This window comes from Taudactylus pleione, unplaced genomic scaffold (assembly GCF_031769625.1).
Source record: "Taudactylus pleione unplaced genomic scaffold, aTauple2 ptg000431l, whole genome shotgun sequence".
Taxonomy (NCBI): domain Eukaryota; kingdom Metazoa; phylum Chordata; class Amphibia; order Anura; family Myobatrachidae; genus Taudactylus; species Taudactylus pleione.
In genome coordinates, this window is record NW_028284833.1 from 1,750,170 (window position 1) to 1,766,795 (window position 16,626).

General features: G+C 37.6%; 2 pseudogenes across 1 annotated transcript in view; both read left to right on the forward strand.

Annotated features, from left to right (window-relative positions):
- The first annotated feature begins 483 nt into the window (after positions 1–483).
- Positions 484–16,626, forward strand: part of LOC148506005 (protocadherin gamma-B1 pseudogene) — an 89,665-nt pseudogene continuing 73,522 nt past the window's right edge. Inside the window, exon 1 of the transcript XR_015869828.1 lies at positions 484–2,916. The product of XR_015869828.1 is annotated as a protocadherin gamma-B1 pseudogene (transcript). The remainder of the gene's footprint in view (positions 2,917–16,626) is intronic.
- LOC148506006 (protocadherin gamma-B1 pseudogene) lies at positions 10,903–14,623 on the forward strand (annotated as a pseudogene).

Sequence of the window (16,626 nt, forward strand, 5' to 3'; positions counted from 1 at the left end):
AGAACAAGAGTCACATATGATTGTGTATGCCACTGCATCACATTTTGAATCCCTGACAAATGCACAACTAATTTTTCCCCAAAAATATTTACTCAGCTAATTTGTTGGCATTATAATATCATTATAATTCCTTATTTTTTTTTTACAAATATTTGCATTAAACAATGTATCTGAATTAGAAAGATGGTATTCTGAAAAGGAAAATATATTCTCAGTATTGCAGTTCCACAGTTTCACCTCTGAGCGCCGCTGTTTGACCAATAAGGAGAAGAATACAGAGCTAGAGATCCACTGGTATTTTTATCACTCACACACACTGCAGATCTGCAGGAAGACACACAGCCATTTTCTGGATTCTCTCAAGCAAAATTCTGTGTTTTTATGATTATTCTTTTAATCTAAATGACATAAAGCAGAATTCCTCTTGCACTATGGACTATAGACACTGAACCTGCACATTTCTGGATATTTAACATTCTGGGAATGGCTGAGATGGAACCTCATACACAGACATACACAGGAATCAGATGGCAAGTAATATTTCCCTTCTTATTATCATGGCTGTGTCATTCAGTCTCTGGTCAGATTCATTATTCTATTGTAGAAGAAATGAGAAAAGACTCTGTTATAGCAAATATTGCAGCAGACCTTGGATTAGATATTAAACATCTCTCATCTAGAAAACTGCATATTGAATCTCATGTATCAGAGAAATATATTTATGTAAATGTAGACAATGGAAATCTGTACATTAAGGACAGGATAGACAGAGAGACACTGTGTGGGGCAGCAGCTATCTGCTTCCTAACCTTTGATGCTGTGGTTGAAAACCCTTTAAATGTTTTCAGTGTCAATGTAGAAATTAAGGATATAAATGATAATTCCCCAAGATTTCTCCCCAACACATTCACATTAGATGTTATTGAATCTACATCACCTGGAATGAGATTTGCTTTAAAAACTGCAGAAGACCCAGACATTGGGAGTAATACAGTACAGACATACAGGCTCAGTGATAATCAGCATTTTACACTGAGTGAGAAAACCAGAACAGATGGGAGTAAATTTCCAGAACTTGTGTTAGAGAAACCATTAGATAGAGAAACACAAAACATTTATCACTTAGTGCTGACGGCACTAGATGGAGGAAATCCTATCAGATCAGGAACTGCTCTAATACAAATAATTGTTACTGATGCTAATGATAATGTACCTACATTTACTGAAGAAATATATAAAGCCACTATGAAGGAAAATACTCCAATCAACACAACTGTGCTAAGTATATTTGCTAATGACCAAGATGAAGGTATCAATGCACAGATCACATATTCCCTAAGTGAAACATCAGACAATGTCCATCCTATGGGAACATTCAGTATTCATCCTACAAAAGGTGATGTCACAATAAAGAAACATTTGGATTTTGAAATAGCAAAGAATTATGAGCTGACTGTAGAAGCAAAGGATGGAGGAGGCCTTATTGCCCATGCCAAGGTATTAATAGAGGTAACAGATGAGAATGACAATGTTCCTGAAATATCCATCACATCATTATCTAGTCCTATTCCTGAGGATTCTGCACCTGGCACAGTAATAGCTCTGATTAAAGTTCATGATCTTGATGCAGGAAATAATGGGGAAGTTGAATGCAGTATCCTGGAGAACATACCTTTTGGTTTAATTGTATCAACTAAAAGTTATTATAGAATAGTAACAGCGAGTACTGTGGACAGAGAGAAAGCATCTAGTTATAACATCACAATATTAGCTACTGACAGAGGATCTCCCCCACTTTCCAGCAGAAGAACCATCGGATTGAAGATATCAGATGTTAATGATAATCCACCAATATTTATTAAATGTACTTATGTTGCTTATGTGCCAGAGAACAGCTTACCAGGAGCCTCAATATTCAGTGTACAAGCTTCAGATCCTGATACTGGAGACAATGCTAAAATAATATATTCAATTTCCAGCACTATTACAGAAGATCTCCCAGTGTCCTCTTATTTGTCTATCAATATAGAGACTGGAGTTCTCTATGCTCAGAGATCATTTGATTATGAGCAGCACAAGGAGTTTCTAATACAAATAACTGCTAAAGACAATGGATCCCCATCTCTGAGCAGCAATGCAACATTAATTATCCGCATAGTGGATCAGAATGATAATGCACCAAAGATCTTGTACCCATCAGCAGACAGTGGTGGCCCAGCTGTGTTTGAGATGGTCCCTTCTGCCTCTGAACAAGGTTCTTTAATAACTAAGGTGGTTGCAGTGGATGCAGACTCTGGACATAATGCTTGGCTCTCATATCACTTCATACATGTAACAGAACCATCTCACTTTATCATCAGTCAGCACACGGGTGAAATCAGGACATCACGTGTCTTCCAAGAGAAGGATATATTGAATCACAAGGTTGTGGTAATGGTGAAGGACAATGGAGACCCCTGTCTCTCAGCTACAGTCACCTTAAGTCTTGTTGTTGCAGATAATTTCCAACAAGTGGTTCCAAAACTTAGTAACCAGCTCAATAATGAAGATTCACAATCTAATTTGCAATTATACCTCGTCATAACCCTTGTGCTGATTTCCTTGTTATTTATTGTTACTGTTATGTTGGTCATTATATCAAAGTGTAGAGAAATAAAACCTTCACCAACTTTTGGATCTCTAAGTACAAATCTGTATCCTCCAGTTGATCCCAGAATGCTCTCCCTGTACAGTGATGGGAGTTTACCTTTCCCCTTCTCATACAATGTGTGTGTAGCTTTGGATTCAACTGAGGATGACTTTACCTACATCAGGTCTAACCAAAATGTCCCTGTGGACAACCTCATTGATGCTGATGATCCAGGACTTGGAAATGAAAGTCTAAAACCAGCTTTGCCATCTGACAGTGTCACTGGGGTGAGTTATTATAACAATAATCTATCCCTGTATTGATGCAAATGGAAGTTTAATTTGTACAGTAAATTAAATTTATTTCTGGTGTGCAAAAAAAATGAAATATTGTAATTGATTGTATGGTACATCACATGACCTGGGATGATCAGAACATTCTGCAGAGTGATATACTCTATGGTTTTGGAACATCTAGTGAATGGTTTTCATGGTCAGCGCTGTCGCTGATAAATGTTATTAATGCTGTAGTTGCTAATCCTTCAGTATACTACATGCACTATCTTGAAATTGATTGATAATCACTGGACATATTGGGTTATATAGTGTGCTGGGCAACATTAGAGTTATACATAGGTCTAAATAATGAACAACTGCATAATAGTCTTGGCATTTGGCTCAATATGGTTGTGTGTATGTGTGTAAATATATATATATAGAGAGAGAGTTTACTTGCACGCATAATTGCTTTGTTATTTTGCTGTATAAAGTTTATATTGCATTTGTAATTGTGAGTCAATCTATTCATTTATTGATGCAAATTGAAGCTTAATTTGTACAGTAATTTTATTTTATTGTATGTCCGATATGCAAAAACCTGAAATATTACATATAGCATTTGATTGTGTGGTGGAAAACATCACCTGGGATGATCAGAGTGTTTTCCATGTAGTGATATTCTATATGGTCTGTAAGGGTGTAGTAGGTATTATCGCCGGCCGCATGGCCGGCAGTTCAAATCCTGACAGCGGCAGCCGGCAAGGGTGAAGATCCCTATCGTCCCTAAGGTAAGTATCGCTAACCTAATTCTACCCCCTAACCTTAACCCTCCCTTAGGGTGCCTAACCCTAACCTCCCCCCCAAGTGCCTAACTATAATTCCCCCTCTAAGTGCCTAAACCTAACCCCCTCTTCCACGCTGCCTAAACCTAAGTCCCCCGGGGGGTGCCTAACCCTAAGTCCCCCCGGGAGCCCTAAACCTAACCCTCCCCACCTGTGGCTGTCCACGCCCGGCTTACCTTCGTTGGGTATGCCGGGTGTCGGTCTTCCAGTGTATGGTTAATGACAGGCATTGAGTTTTCAACGCCTGTCATTAGTACCACGCCGGGATTAGAGAGTCTGGAAGCCGGCAGTCGGCATTTAGACCGTCGGCTTCCAGACTACATCCCAGTCTGCGAACATCTAGTGAGTGGAACTTACAATCAGCACTGTCACTGTTAAATGTTACTATGGTTTCTATGTACTAAGGGGAGAAAAGAAGTAAAATGATAAAGGCAGAGAAAATCCCTGTATACACCGCTTCTCAGTATGTACTAAAGGGATTTTCTCTGCCTGCAGCCTGCCAGCGCTAAATGCAGGCTACAATATCACACTGCACCTGGGTAACTTAGTGCTGCCATAACCACCTATGGAAGTGCTAAGTTCCTCAGGTGTTACTAAGGGGAGAGGTCACGTACCATTGGGTGTCTTCTCTAGCAATGACTTTATATCCTCTTGCTGCCATTCTCTGCCTCCTGTGCAGTGAAGAAAGTGAGCTTTGTCACTTTAGTCCATTTTCAATAAAGTTTGGACAAAAAAAAGTCTCTTTGCTGCAGCACTATGGGAGAGAGGGTGAGTCCAGTCTCTGCTCTGCTGCCTGTTTCACACTGATACCAGGTAAAGCAGATGCAACTTTAACACTACGGTATGTGGACTCTTAGTACATTGATCCCATAGTGACAGGTACAGTCTTATGATTAAGATGCAGTCAGTGCTGTCATTTCTTATTGATGTGACAGTCATCCTTTAGTAAACTGCACACAAAGGCCTGAGACCTGAGAACTAGAATGATAAGCACTGAACATTTTGGGCTACATACTGTCGTATTAAAGAGCCATTTAACATTCTGAACAATTGAGAACTACATAATAATCATGACAGTTAGGTCTGTGTGACATGTGGGACATTATGGCTATATAACATGCTGTGTATAATGCTTCAAGTACAGCATAGTTCCCAATTTTGTAAGGTTCAGGATTGGGGACTGCTGCATGCCGAAGGCGTGCCCATCCAAAAAGGGGGCGTGGTCTTGAGGTGAAAGGGCGTGGCCTCACCACACACTTCATTTTTATCACTGTGGAAAAACATTCAACTCTGCAGGTTTTCTCCGGCTACCAATAATATATAATATATTTAATGTAGATTACTTTCACTCATAATCACTTTGTTATTTTCTAGATAATGTTTAGTTTAGAAACTGAGGTAAATGTTCTGTTATTTTTTATTGTTTATAAGTTTTTGGTTAAGACTTGCATATTATTAAAAATCATTGGTATTAAAATGTAATAAATTAGACTTAATTTAATTAACTAACCTGTAGTTAGTGTCTATAAGAGGTTAGCATTCTATAGCTAAAGCTTGTTGTAATCAACCAACCAGGTTAAACCTATTAAATAGAATTAATCATTTATAAAATGTCCGTTTTAACATGATGATGAATTTATACATTTTCCCCAAATATTGTTTTAAAAATACCAGACAAGATCATTTTACAGTACTTCCCAATTAACTTTATTTTTGGTAATCAAACTATGTATGTAATCAGACTTAAAGAATGTAAGCTCTTTCGATCAGGGCCCTCTACCCTCTTGTGCTTCTCCCTACTGTAATTTCATTTATCTCTTACTCCCCACTAGGGCAACTAACACTTGGCTGCTTATGTGGGTGTAAAAGTCGCTAATATAGCAATGTTTATTATCCATGTCCCGTATTGTATTGTATTGTAAGTCACTGGTTACTTATTTGTCTATGTACTTTGTAAGGCGCTGCGGAACACTTGTGGCACCATATAAATATATTATAATAATAATAATATGTAGAGGCTCCGATTTTCACCAAAATATACCATTACAGTTGATTTTTCTGAATAGAAAAAATACTATTTTGTGCTTAAATCAAGAGAAATGACTTATTCCAGCCTGAGCAGCAGAGAAAACAGACCCTAGAAGTCCCCTTTGGTTTTATCCTTACTGTACTAAAGGTCTTTCAATCACCTAATATTTTATTTATTCCTTTTTGTATTTACATCAGTTAATACCCAATAAGGTGAAAAGTTTGTCACAAAGTAATTCATGAACAAAAATAAAATCATTGCAAGCAATTCTAATAAATAATGCACTTGCTTCAATATTACTATTGCAAATTGGAAAAGGAAGAAATATACATGGCAAAAATTTTTATCCAATGAGTTTTATCTGCTGCAAATCTTCCATTTAAAATGATGGTAATATGCTGATGTTTATAGATTAAGGGTTCTATTCATTATCCCTTAATTTAATTTTCACCTACAGTACTTTTGTAGAAATAAATATATCAGGGACTTTCATTATAAAGGTAATACAGGAGATATGGATATCCCCTGCTTACCCTTCAGTCCCGATCTGGTCCACTGTGCCCATACAATAGTATGAGGATTCATCAAGCTCTAAACCATATTCAGATGGTGCTGATTCCCGGAACCTTTTCCTTCACTATGGGAAAAAGTCCCAGTTTGCAAAGAGGAATCCCTCTGACCCTGTTTGGCTCCTTCCGCCAGATGTCGGGTTCTTTGTACACATACGTGAACCCAAGTTCACAAATTGGCTCTAGGATTGCCAAGTCAGATTCAGCAGTACTACGTTTCACCACTACTAAAGTAATGATGATAAGGATCACAGGGACAGATGATCTTCAGATCAGGTATCTCCACATCAGAGCAATGTTGAATTGCTCCAGGGATTTTATATCCATGGCTGCTACTCGCAGCTGCTGTTTAATTAGTGGGTGCTCCTAAAAGTCTTAACTCTGACTCTATCTATGTTATTGTATATGTTATGCAGAAGGAAGTAAGAAGTGGCTTTAATGGTGCAAGTAAAGTATTTATCACACAACTTTATATATTCTGTATAACTAACAAAGTCACTTTATAGTAACTTTTGCACTTTTTAGTACTTTGCCCTTTTTAAAATATTTTTAGTTATATTATGCATTGGAGACTATATATAAAGGTCAGAAGGAACATTTTTGCAGAATTTGGACACTAACAAAGCTGACCACATATTATTTCAATAATAATAGCACAGATACCTGTTGCTCACATTTGAGCTATTTAAACAGTATTGATGCATCATTAACACTTCCAGACACAAACAGATGTAGCATGGAGCCATGACGCCCAGAGCATGCCTATGCTACGCCACAATACTTTTGCCAAACTGGGCATTGCCAGCTAGTAAAGCTAATTTGAAATGGGAAAAAAACATAAATGGTAAACAGAGACACTCTTTTGCTGGATAGTAAATGAATGAAGTAATGTTTTAATCATTTTTATATTTCACAAATTTTATGTGTGAGACAAATATATTTAAAGAAAATATGACAGATACAGTATAGGTTACACTCTTCCTTATTTAGTTCTGATGTCCCAAACTAGGGTTAGATATTAGGCAGTCATGTGAATTAAATTCACTATAATTTGCGAATATTATCTTTTTACTGCTTATTTTATAATATTTTAATTACCTCAGGAAACGAACCCAATAATAGATACGGGAAACTGATTCCTATATGAAGAATCTGCAGACTGATAGGCAGTATAAATAAATTGACCACATCACAGGCTCCTGATAATCTCTTTTCTCTCTATTGATTGGGCTGAGCTGCTGTTATGAGACAAGTGAGCAGCTGCTTTGGTGGAAATGCATTGATATACCAGCCTGGAGGAGCATGAATGAGCTGCATGCATGAAGGGCCATCCTTACCCTTCCCCTTTCAACCCTGTGCCACCCTTTCCAGTTTCCTCCCATCAGTGATAAGGGCACATTGATGTCATTAGTTGTCTGTGCATCACAGCAGTCTTGGCCACCTGGGTCAAGTGAGATTAGTCCTCTAATGATGGAGCTGAGCCACTGTTATGAGACAAGCAAGCAGCTGCCTTGGTGGAAATGCAGGGACATAACTGCCGGAAGGAGCGGGAATGATCTGCAAGCAATAAGGGCCATCCTTACCATGCCCCTCCAGTGTACTCCCCAGATTTTTTTTCCAGCCAGGTGGCATCCAAAAGTAGCCGGGTGGGGGCCTTCGCAATTATGCGCATGCCAGGAAAAGGGGTATCTCCCTTACCAATCCAGCCCAGCAGTTCTCAGGCTGCTCCCCCACTGGCTCTCAGACAAAAGTGCCAATTATACAGTGACCCCTGTAGTTTTCCCCTTTATGCATTGCCCCTTGTAGTTTAACTTTGCCCTTATGCATTACTCCCTGGCTGAAGTAGTGCCTCTATGCAGTGCCCCCCAGACTGGCCCCTTATGCAGTGCCCCCAGGCTTAAATAGTTTCCCTTGTGCAGTGCCCCCAGGCTGGTCCCTTATGCAGTGCCCCCAGGCTTAAATAGTGCCCCTTATGCAGTGCCCCCAGGCTGGCCCCTTATGCAATGCCCCAAGATTTAATAGTGTCCCTTATGCAGTGCCCCCAGGTTTAATAGTATCCCTTATTCAGTGCCCCCAAGCTGGCCCCTTATGCAGTGCCCACGTTAATAGTGTCCCTTATGCAGTGCCCCCAGACTTAAATAGTGCCCCCAGACTTGTCCTGGCCCAAGCCTCAGCCCAGCACTTACCTATACTTGCTGGCAACTCCCGCTGCATCTCGCTGACTGGATCTATCTAGATCCAGCAAGCGCATGGGGCAGGCTCCTCAGGTCGCGGGTGATGTCATGACATGGCGCGCAGTGCATCACTGGGAACGCTGGTCTCTGAAGCGTTCGGAGGCTTCTTTAGCCTCCGGTCACTTCAGAGGCCAGCGTTTCACAGTGGGGGACAGCGGGGGTTGGCGGGGAAAATTGCCGGGTGGCAGGCTGTTTCTGCCGGGTGATGAGTCTGCAGAAAACAGCATGGGGAGAACACTGCCCTCTCAACCCTGTGCCACCCTGCCCCTCTCCACCATCTGCCACCCATTCCCCTTCCCAGTTTCCTCCCATTTGTGATATGGGTACATTGATGTAATTAGATGTCTACACATCACTGCAGTCTCAGCCACCAGGATCGAGTGAGATTAGTCACCACAAAGTGAAGTCAGTGGTCAATGTATATACTACTGTAACTTGGTGGCATCGGGAGTGCTTGCTCGAGGTGCTCCCTAATGCTATGCCCCTTGACTCAAACCATTACTTCCAGTGGATCTATAGTAAACAGTTGGAGTCAAAGGAATGGGAACTTTAATAGATCATTGCAATTAAATGGGTCATATTGTTCCATTATATAACATCAGTGGTAAAATTCAAAAATGTTCTTGATTAACTAATAACCTGAATTTAGTCCTAGGGAGGCAGGTTGTGTTCTAAGTAGTAAAAGCATTTTTTAATATGTTCAGCTCCCACAATTTGTTCTGCATGGTTCCCATGCATCTGCTCATTACTTTATCATCAGGTGCATAAACATTTTGTAAAATGTAAAAATGTTTGAAAAATTCCTTTATCTTGCATTTCAGAATAATATTTACCTATTTTCATTGTTTAAGTTGGAAAACCTTTTTAAAGTTTTCATAAAATGTCAAAATGAGGTGAAATGGAATCTTCACGGCAAAATTTTTCTAAAATTAGGGTTTTAAGACTTTCTCCATATCTTATGTGTCATTTATCCAAAATGATATTAATTCTGGTTATTGTATAATGCTTGTAACATTATTTTGTAAACCATTGGGAACAGAGCGACTCTCATGCATTTGAACTCAAGCAGCGCCAGTCCAAGCTGACCAATCAATAGTTGATGCACTTTTTTAAAACAGGCTCCTCCCATTTTGTGACATCACTTCAGCTACATGCCCCAGGCACAAATTCACACATTCTTATCATTATTATTAATGTTTATTTATAAGGCACAACTAAATTCTGGAGCGCTTTTCAATGAGGGACTACTTTATCATTTGAAATTAAACATAATACCCATAGTGGTTAACAATACTCCCTCATAGCACTGCGATAATTGGTTCATTTCTGACAGGGCACTATCTGGGTGGAATATGTATTTTCTGATGGGTTTGTGGAGCTTTCCTGTTGTTTTCTCCCATTCTTCAAAAGTATAATAGAAGGTTAATTAGTTTTTCACTTAATTAACATTAGTATGTGTGTGGAGTGTGAGCTACATTGAGGCAGGGACTGATGTAAATCATTAATATTCTCTACATAGTGCTATAAAATAAGTATGCATTATATAAATAAAAGGTAAAGGTTAATAACATGGTTCATAAAATGTAATATGAAAGGACATACAAATGGATTACAAAGAAGCTGATAGGCCCTGTTTGTGAGAACATGGATGAGACTGAGACAAGAGAGGTGTGGGGGTAGATTTACTAAAGATTTTAAAAATGAAATGGTTTTGGCCATAACAACTAATCAGATACTAGCTATCATTTCTCTATTGCATCCTAGAGAATAATAGAATCTAATTGGTTGCTATGAAAAATACTATCACTTTTAATTTTATAAGTTTTATACTTTTATTACAGTAAATCTACCCCATCCATAATATTCTAAATCCCTTAACAGCTAGAGTTGGTCTGGCAAATGCACAAAAATAGCCCTTTTTTAAATATTCACACAGCTTATTTGTTAGCATTGCACTTGTTAAATATCATTATAAATGCATTTATTTAAAATATTTGCATAAAAACAGTATATCTGAATAAGAAAGGAGGTATTCTGAAAATAAACATTCTCAGTACTGCAGTTCCGCAGTTTCACCTCTGAGCGCCGCTGTTTGACCAATAAGGAGAAGAATATAGAGCTGGAGATCCACTGGTATTTTCATCACTCACACACACTGCAGATCTGCAGGAAGACACACAGCCATTTTCTGGATTCTCTCTACACAGAATACTGTATTTTTATGACTATTTTAATCTGAAAAACATAAAGCAGAATTCATCTTGCACTATGGACTGCAGACACTGAACCTGTACATTTTCTGGATATTTAACATTCTGGGAATGGCTGAGATGGAACCTCATACACAGACATACACAGGAATCAGATGGCAAGTAATATTTCCCTTCTTATTATCATGGCTGTGTCATTCAGTCTCTGGTCAGATTCATTATTCTATTGTAGAAGAGATGAGAAAATACTCTGTTATAGCAAATATTGCAGCAGACCTTGGATTAGATATTAAACAGCTCTCATCTAGAAAACTGCATATTGAATCTCATGTATCAGAGAAATATTTTTATGTAAATGTAGATAATGGAAATCTGTACATTAAGGACAGGATAGACAGAGAGACACTGTGTGGGGCAGCAGCTACCTGCTTCCTAACCTTTGATGCTGTGGTTGAAAACCCTTTAAATGTTTTCAGGGTCAATATAGAAATTAAGGATATAAATGATAATTCTCCAATATTTGTTACCAACACATTCACATTAGATGTTATTGAATTTGCATCACCTGGGACAAAATTTGCTTTACAAAATGCAGAAGACCCAGACATTGGGAGTAATACAGTACAGACATACAGGCTCAGTGATAATCAGCATTTTACACTGAGTGAGAAAACCAGAACAGATGGGAGTAAATTTCCAGAACTTGTGTTAGAGAAACCATTAGATAGAGAAACACAAAACATTTATCACTTAGTGCTGACGGCACTAGATGGAGGAAATCCTATCAGATCAGGAACTGCTCTAATACAAATAATAGTTACTGATGCTAATGACAATTTTCCTATGATTACTGAAGAAATATATAAAGCCACTGTGAGGGAAAATACTCCAATCAACACAACTGTGCTAGGGGTATTTGCAAGTGACCAAGATGAAGGTATCAATGCACAGATCACATATTCCCTAAGTGAAACATCAGGCAATGTCCATCCTATGGGAACATTCAGTATTCATCCTACAAAAGGTGACATCACAATAAAGAAACATTTGGATTTTGAAATGACCAGAAATTATGAGCTGACTGTGCAGGCAAAGGATGGAGGAGGTCTTATTGCCCATGCCAAGGTATTAATAGAAATTACAGATGAGAATGATAATGCCCCTGAGATATCTATATCATCATTATCTAGTCCTATTCCTGAGGATTCTGCACCTGGCACAGTGATAGCTCTGATTAAAGTTCATGATCTCGATGCGGAAAAGAATGGAGAAGTTGAATGCAGTATCCTGGAGAATGTACCATTCGGTTTAGTTGTATCAACTAAAAGTTATTATAGAATAATTACAACAAGTTATGTGGACAGAGAGAAAGCATCTAATTATAACATCACTATATTAGCTACTGACAGAGGATCTCCCCCACTTTCCAGCAGAAGAACCATCAGATTGGAGATATCAGATGTTAATGACAATCCACCAATATTTATGAAATCTACTTATGTTGCTTATGTGCCAGAGAACAACTTACCAGGAGCCTCAATATACAGTGTACAAGCTTCAGACCCTGATACTGGAGGCAATGCTAAAATTATTTATTCAATTTCAAGAACTCATACAGAAGATCGCCCAGTGTCCTCTTATCTGTCCATCAATATAGAGACTGGAGTTCTCTATGCTCAGAGATCATTTGATTATGAGCAGCACAAGGAGTTTTTAATACAGGTAACTGCTAGAGACAATGGATCCCCATCTCTGAGCAGCAATGCAACATTAATTATCCGCATAGTGGATCAGAATGATAATGCACCAAAGATCTTGTACCCATCAGCAGACAGTGGTGGCCCAGCTGTGTTTGAGATGGTTCCTTTTGCCTCTGAACAAGGATCATTGATAACTAAGGTGGTTGCAGTGGATGCAGACTCTGGACATAATGCTTGGCTCTCATATCACTTCATACAAGTGTCAGAATCATCTCACTTTATCATCAGTCAGCACACGGGTGAAATCAGGACTTCACGTGTCTTTCAAGAGAATGATATATTGAATTACAGGGTGGGGGTGATGGTGAAGGACAATGGAGACCCTTCTCTCTCAGCTACAGTCACCTTAAGTCTTGTTGTTGCAGATAATTACCAACAAGTGGTTCCAAAACTTAGTAACCAGCTCAATAATGAAGAATCACAATCTAATTTGCAATTATACCTTGTCATAACCCTTGTGCTGATTTCCTTGTTATTTATTGTTACTGTTATGTTTGTCATTATATCAAAGTGTAGAGAAATAAAACCGTCACCAACTTTTGGATCTCTAAGTACAAATCTGTATCCTCCAGTTGATCCCAGAATGCTCTCCCTGTACAGTGATGGGAGTTTACCTTTCCCCTTCTCATACAATGTGTGTGTAGCTTTGGATTCAACTGAGGATGACTTTACGTACATCAGGTCTAACCAAAATGTCCCTGTGGACAACCTCATTGATGCTGATGATTCAGGACTTGGAAATGAAAGTCTGAAGCCAACTTTGCCATCTGACAGTGTCACTGGGGTGAGTTTATTTAAATACGGTATGATCTATTTGTGTGTACTGATAAAAAGTAGAAGTTATTTGTGTAAGATAATTCATTTTATTTAAGGATTTTTATATACAGCATTTTATTGTATGGTACTGTGCATTACTTAATTATTTAGTATTCTATTAAGAAAATTAAATTCAATACAAAATTCACCAATTCTACTATATTAGTAAATGTAAAACTTTAAATGAATCTGAATATACATTTTCAGTGTATCCTTGTCATGCTTACACACTCATAACATTCCATATTGATATTTGGGCTGAAACCATTTAGTGAATTGCGTTCATCACACAGTCAGCTCGGTCATGGATGCATATTACCTTAGTGACTGGTCACATGAACATGAAGCCACCAGTCATATGATTTGCTATGATGCTATAGTTGCTGCCCTTTCAGTCAACAATCATAGGCCTGATCCCTGGGCACTCCGGTTATCAGTACTGGGCGTATTATGTATGTTGGATAATTGAAGAGCTATACAAAAAAAACCTAATTAATACAATATTATATATAATTTTGTTATGCAGACTTTGTCTGTATAATGTGCAGGACAATGCATCTGTTTACTGTAATTTGCTGCTCATACTGGTCAAAGTTCTGTGGACAAATTTATCAATTCTGTGGTTTGCATGTGCTACATATATAGAGAGAGAGAGAGAGAGAGAGAGAGAGAGAGATGGAGTGAGAGAGAGAGAGAGAGAGAGAGAGAGAGAATGAGAGAGAGAGGGAGGAGATGGTTATAGATATCTCATAGAGAGATATATTTCATATATATACATATATATATATATTTGTGCAATGAATATATACAGTTTATATATTTGTGCCATGAATCTATATATCAAATATATATATTTTTATATAGTACAACTTGTTTTTAGAAATTATAAATAAATGATAATAATAATAATTATAACCCAATCTTCATAATGAGTTGAGACTGTTGTATTTAGAGATAAATATTCTCATTGAATTGTAATTATGTAAACCCATGTTTTTTGTTTTTTTTTATATTTATTAGTTATTAGTTGATATGAGACAGTTGTAGAGTCATATTACAAAAATGTATAGTGTGACAACCTGTTGGGCTTATTGTAATCAGCCAACATTATTGCCTATAGCTAATGTTTAGGGGGTTAGCATGTGATAACTGAATCTTGCAGTACAGTAGGTTTGATGTTAATCTTCATAATGAGTTTATTTGCCTTTTCCTTTTAGGGGCAAGTTTTATCAATGAATTATAATAATTATAATTAAAGCAATCTGGTATGCAAAATTGTTTTTATGTTTTTAACTATTAGCTGCTGTAAAAATATACAATTAAAATTAATGTTGTAAAAATCTATAAAATGGATTTAATGTAGTCAACCTGTAGTTATTGTATAGAAGGTTAGAGTTTGGTATCAATCCAATAAGAACATGGAATATTATCAATCAGCCATTTAAATTGTTCTTTCAGCTATGATAATAAATTTATACAATTTCCATAAATATTTGCTTGTTTAAAATGTATTTTATAAAATACCCATTTTGCAGTACTGCTCAGTTTTTACTATTAGCTGTGTTTTATTTTGTGAACATCTCCTATTTGTAAAGGCAGTAAAAAGATAAAGATAAACTGAGGGGGTGATATATCAAACCTTCTAATGGGGATAAATGGAGAAGTTGCCCATAGCAACCAATCTGCCCCTAGCTGTCATTTATCTAGTACACTGGATAAAATCACAGCTAGAATCTGTTGGCCTCTATGGGCAAATTATTCAGCTTTCCTCTTCTTAAGAAAGTTTGATATATGTCACCTTATGTCTCATAAAATCATATTATTTACCTGTTTCTTGTACTGGATGTAAATACAGGCCACATTGGTTCTAAAAATTTCTCAAAATATCTTACCTAAAGTTTGGGCAATCAAAGTCAGACCGTGGTATGATGTCCTCCAAGCAAACCTGAGTCAAATGTTAGTCGAATACTTGCACGTTTATACCATGTTTTATTTACCCAGGATATTTTGTTTACAATTTACTAGTTTAAGACTTGCTTTACTCTAGTGCTATACTTGTCCTTTACAATTCACTCCCCTCCTGTGTAAGTAGGCAAAGTACATGAATGACTTTGTGATGGGACATAAAGCAGAATCACTATTCTGAATCACAACCTTCTTATTTAAACCCTTACCGAAAAGTCTAAAATGCAAATGTGCGTAAGGTTTGGAGTAAAATTAGAGCAAACATTCTAAATGGTCACTTAATTAATTTTATTGTGAATTAGAAAATGAAAACATACATACCATCAGTATATAATATTATATAATGTAAGTTTGGTAAACAATATGACAGTTTTCAATTTCTTTTGTAGTACTTTACAATTTGCTACTATATATGTATATAACCCACTGTAATCTTTTCTAAAAATAGGAAGCAATGATTCTGAAGAATTTCTGTATTTAAAAGGTATATCTCTACCATTTACCTTCTTCCAGAGAGAATATCTCCAGCACTTAACAGCACTATGTCACAGTGGTTGGCATTGCTGCCTCATAGCACTGAAGTTATGGGTTCAATCCCAGCCAGGACACTATCTGTGTGTGTTGTTTATTTTCCCCATGTTTGAGCTTCATTCCACAATCCAATGACTGCTACTGTAGGTTAGTTGGCTGCTGACAAACAAATGAACCCTAGTGTCTATGTGTGTCCATGTGACAGGGAATATAGATTGTAAGCTCCACTGGTGCAGTGACTCATATGAATGACCATTCTCTGTAAAGTGCTGCATAAATTGTGTGTGCCATATAAATCACTATTAATAGCCATAGCTTACTTATAAAACTGTGCAGCAGTCCATTTTACAAACAATGACCAGTTTTATTGCATCTTATTTAAAATTTGCGATAAGATATATTTTTTTCACATTTAATACTAACCTACACAAAGCATTACTTTGAATTAAGCCATAGTGGTACCTTTGATGTCATTGGGGTAAATATTTTTAAAGGAATATAGCGATGAAATGGAAGTATAAACATTTTTTGGGTTTTGTCATTATATTTCTTAGTATCCTGCTCATCAGAGCCGTGATGGGGCACAGTTGCACCCTGTGCCAGCCCTGCCCTCTAATCATGACATCATTACATCATGCAGAGGGGGTGTGACCAGCTGCTCTAATCATGGCAATGGTGACCTGGTGTCCTCAGGCTGCACGTTCAGCTGCATATATTGTGCAGAGTGCCCATTAGGAGTGTCCACAGGATGCTCCATGGGTGA